Genomic DNA, 5,000 nt, shown 5'->3' with positions numbered 1-5,000 from the left:
CTGGACGCGCCATAAAAGTTAAATCAAAATTGAGGGGGGCGAAAATAAACATTTTCAAACAATCAAATGAAGGTGTAAAGTTTAATCCAGATCCACTGTACTTGCACAGAAGATGCAAGGCACACTGCCAGACGCACGAGTCAATGCGACTGTCAGTAGATCTGCTCTTTTACTGGGAAGAGCTGGTATTTATGTAGCGGCAATTAGCAGTCATCCTCTTCTAGTTTCATATCACACGCTAATGTTGATAAAGAGACGTTTGCTACAGAGAAAAAAAAATATATATACACACATATATATAGTATTATACACACACACACATATATATGTGTGTGAATTTATCTATCTATCTATCGATCTAGCTCAGTGGTAGAGCGCAAGTTTTCCTAACCCAGTGTCCTCGGTTCACGCCCGGTCGGCTCTCTCAGTCGAATCAGCAGTAAGAACTAACACGCTGACGTCAGCATTCTGGGGTCAAAGTCGGGGCGGGAAGGAACTGGTCATTCTACTACATCACCCCGCGGCTTAGTAAGCATGTCCCTAATGCCCACTTGGACATGGAACCATCTTTTGAATAATATATATATGTATATATATATGTATATATATATGTATATATATATATATATATATATATATATATATATATATATATATATATATATATACGTACAAACACGCGCGCGCACATTGTCAAAGAGTGCCGTACATCGCCTCAGTGCGGTGTAGCTCTTACATATTGTCAAATACGGAATAGATCGGGCAATGGGTGGTCTAGTCTGCTAAACATGAGTTCTGTAAATATGCCTAGTTTAAGCTGATAGAAAGATCTGGGTGATAGAATGAAGGAATAAGTGAAAATTTGACAAAAATAACGAGGCTTGATGATCCGGGACGTGACAGCGAAGGGAGGCGAGAAGTGACGCGAATCCTGCATGGGAAGAGTTTCGCGCACAGAGACAACTGCCGTGAGTACAACTGTTTTTGTGCTTGTTTGATGGTTAACAACTAAAATCAGACCAGGAAAATGAAGTAAGCGGAAGCAGCAGTTAGAATCGAAGCTCTCGAAGCCAAAGTAGATAGCCTGATAGCAGAATGTTTGAAAATACATAAAGAAAACACGAATTTGAAGGAATTGATGGATAACTTGCGCAACAACGCAGCCATTTAGAGAGAGAATACTGAAAAGTCTGACAAGAAAATAAATAGGTTAAGGATAAAAAAAGGAAGGAATAGAAACAAGAATGGCAACGGTAGTCAATTCCTAACAAAGAATCTTCAAAAAAAAGTTGATGAAGCAATCAAAGCACGAGTAATTGTTATGCAGATTGAAAGCAATTCGCCAAACAGCCAGGCTCAAGTAACGGAAGAGGCAAAAAGATAACAGTTACATATACCGATGTGTCAGAGGTAAAACAAACAGTAAATGAAACTGAAAAACAGAAATTACACCACAAATGAAGAAATAAAGACAGCCTGCAGACACGGTAAAGAAAAATGAATTTAAGTCACACCTTGGCAACACGCAAGTCGTATTGCTAATTTAGCTAATGTAAACAAGGACATAGTCATATTGGGACACGAAGAAAAAGTTGGAGAAGATGGAATCGAACGAAACAAAGACAAGAAATCGGTTGTCAACATTCTCAAGGTCATAAATCCCAAAATCTCGGAGCATCGGAATATGGGATTATTCGAACAGGGAAAGGAACGCCCTTTGAACTAGAATACTGTCTGCTACAGGAAAACTCATCGAAAGCAAGGAAAGAAAAGGGAGGTACAATTACAAGAGAGGTGATTATAGAAACCTTAAAGATTTCTATGACGGCATAAACTGGGAAACACTCCTGGACGATGAGAATCTTGAAAGGCAATATTTAAGATCTTGCGGTCTGAACAAAAGGAGTAGAAAAAAAAACTACACCAAGATTCAAAACTGAAACAAAAAATGGCCAAACGTGGTTCAGTGATAAATGAAAGAACATAAGAGAACACAAGCAGCTCCTTTGGAAAAGATTCAGAAGACATTAGATCTCAGACAGTGTATGAAGGGTATAAAGCAAGGAGAAATACCCAAACCATGAAGCCGAGAATATACTTTGAAAAGAATACAATCAATAAATGCAAAGTCAACCAAAGTTCTTCTTTAACTACATAATTAGTAAGACCAAAAGTAGAGATCAAAGCACCATCAGAGACAAAGAAGAGGAAATGTGTGGATTCTTTATTGAAAAAATTCAGACGATGTGTGTTTAGGACCCCATACTTTGACATGGCAAATAATCGTAAAAATGTAAAGAATATTGAAAAAATTACCCTTACAACTGGGTTCTTAAGGAATGTGCCCAAGAACTGTGTACTCCTTTATTGTTAATATTCCAAAATTCGGTGAGACAAGGAAAACTGCCAAAAAGTTGGAAATTTGCTAACGTTACACCCTTATATAAGAGCGGCGACAAACAAAATCCTCTAAATAATAGACCAGTTTCATTAACCAGTGTAGTATACAAGCTGTTAGAAAGGATACTTAGAAATCAATGGGTTGAAGTACTTGAAAAAATACTATTATGGAAATTAGAACACCTAGGTGGAGTGAAAGGCAAATTCCTCGAACGGATGGAAGATCTTCCTTCGTGAAAGACAAATGAGCACTGTAATTAAAGGGGAACACACTCTATATGGCGACGAGTAACCAGTAAACTATTTTCATCAATGATTTAGGGTCAAACATAAACCCAGGCAGTTAGCTGAATACCTTTGCAGACGACGCGATCATAAAAAAGAATAATAGACTCGTCTCATAGTCATGTGGAGTTGTAATAAGGAAATGGAATTCAACTCCAATAAATTGTGACGCAATATAAAACACAGTAGATAGGAAAAAAGACTTTAGAATAAGCAGAAACAGGAACTTGAGCCCAAATGATCATATAATTGAAAAGGTCCATAAAATGCTACGTCTGACTGCCCACATGAAGAGGGCATATGCGTACGTGGACGAAGGTATGGTAAAGAAAATCATTACAGTCATCATAAGACCTAGTGTAGAGTACGATGCAGTGGTATGGAGTCCACCAATAAAAAAATATAGAGAGAAATTGGAAAGAGTCCAAAGAACATCCACAATGTGAACACTTACTCTAAGAGATATGAGCTGATATAGGCTGTTCAACTATGTTACAGGAAGAGTGAGGTTAAACAAAGATGACTATAATTTTGAACACAGGAGGGACGAGAGGACACAATAAAAAGTTGAAAGTATAAAGAGGCGATAAAGATCTCAAAAAGTTCAATTTCCCAAACAGAACTACTGAAACATGGAAGAGTCTTCCAAATAACGGTGTGTATACCAAATAAGGGCATCAATTTAATTTAGGTATAGCAGATGGGACCATCTGATCTTAGCTCTTCTCCCGTATCAAAACAACTAGGTAAGAACACACACATACATGCATACATACACGCACAAACGGACACACATACACAAATACAAATTTAATACACACGCGCACAAACATAGATAGACTGATAGATATATAAGATAGATAAAAGGATAAATAGATAGATAGTCAGATGGATAGATATACACAGACAGATAAATATATTTATTCATTAGTTGATAGGTAAATAGACAGATATATGGACAAAATAGGTAGATATAGGAATGCCCAAGTCAATATCAGAAATGAAAATATTGTTGCCATTTGCAACATTGAAGCAATCATATAAAATGAGCAAGTTACCCGTAAATTCCTTTGGTTTTCTGTATTCCAAATTTTTAAGGTAGACTATAGTATACGGCCCAAGAACCGCGATAGTTTGTAACAAGAATAAAATTTACCAAAATTTTTATACATAGCACCAGTTATTATCTATTTAATTCAATAAAAGAAAAATGCGTTGCCCGTTGCCAAGCAGGTCCAAATAATTTTTTGAAGAGGAGAGCCATTTTATGAAAGTATTATCACTGAGTATATTAGCTCTTGGAACCAGAACCAAACTAGAGATGTAGTCGCGGCCTTGTGAGTGAAAGATAACGACCGATAATAGGTAATCAATCAGATAAAGATATTCGATAAATATTTTTAGTGAGAAATGTAATGCCTAGGAACAGCACAATAAATAAACGAAAGCAACTTTTGTTAGGGCACGGAAGAACATCAGCTGAAAAAGCATTGTTGCATTGGTGATTACTCTCCTCCTCTACCATTCTGCCATTACTCCCCCTCCTCCTTCTCCACCATTCCACCATTACTCTCCTCCTCTATCATTCCACCATTACTCCCCTCCTCCTTCTCCATCACACATCCTGAGCCTACGAGCATCACCACCCATCAAGCTGAAATGCTGACGTATAAACTCCATGCAGAAAAACATCTCAACCTGAAAACAAAAATAGGCATATAATAAATTGAAATAATTCCACCTTATTTACTAACATACTATCAAGCTAAGTAACATGTGACACTTTCTGTCAACAATGCACCCTCATTAAATACAAGTAGAAAGTATTACGAAAAGTAAAATAGCCAAAACGAGCATTCAAAACAAACTTTTCAGACGAGAAACTAACGGTGACAAGAAAACAACAACAGTAATATCTCTAAATCAATGGAAATATTATGTTTCTGAAGTTGATTATCAAAATGGTTCCACCTTCATATGTTTAACAAGTTTAACAAGTGAATATATATCTCAGAAAGAAACCGAAGCGTGGCCTTCAAGCAGATAAATACTACATATAGTTCAAGGTCTAAAGATACCATTATTTTAAGCCTCGATACAAACCACCAGATGCTAAAGAATAATCCAGCGCTGCATGTAAAGGCTATAAGAGTATCGAAGTATTCCGAATATGTCACAAAACGCGCCTTAAGGAAAATATGCTAACAAGGGAAGAGCAGAGGGAAAGGGATAGAAGGAAAACCACAAAGGAAACGGGAATTGACCCCGGGCCAACGGAGGGAAGAGAGCGGAAAGCCCGAGTTTCTTTGGTGACT

Source organism: Penaeus vannamei, chromosome 26, assembly GCF_042767895.1.
Source record: "Penaeus vannamei isolate JL-2024 chromosome 26, ASM4276789v1, whole genome shotgun sequence".
NCBI lineage: Eukaryota > Metazoa > Arthropoda > Malacostraca > Decapoda > Penaeidae > Penaeus > Penaeus vannamei.
Note: the sequence above shows the minus strand (reverse complement) of the source record.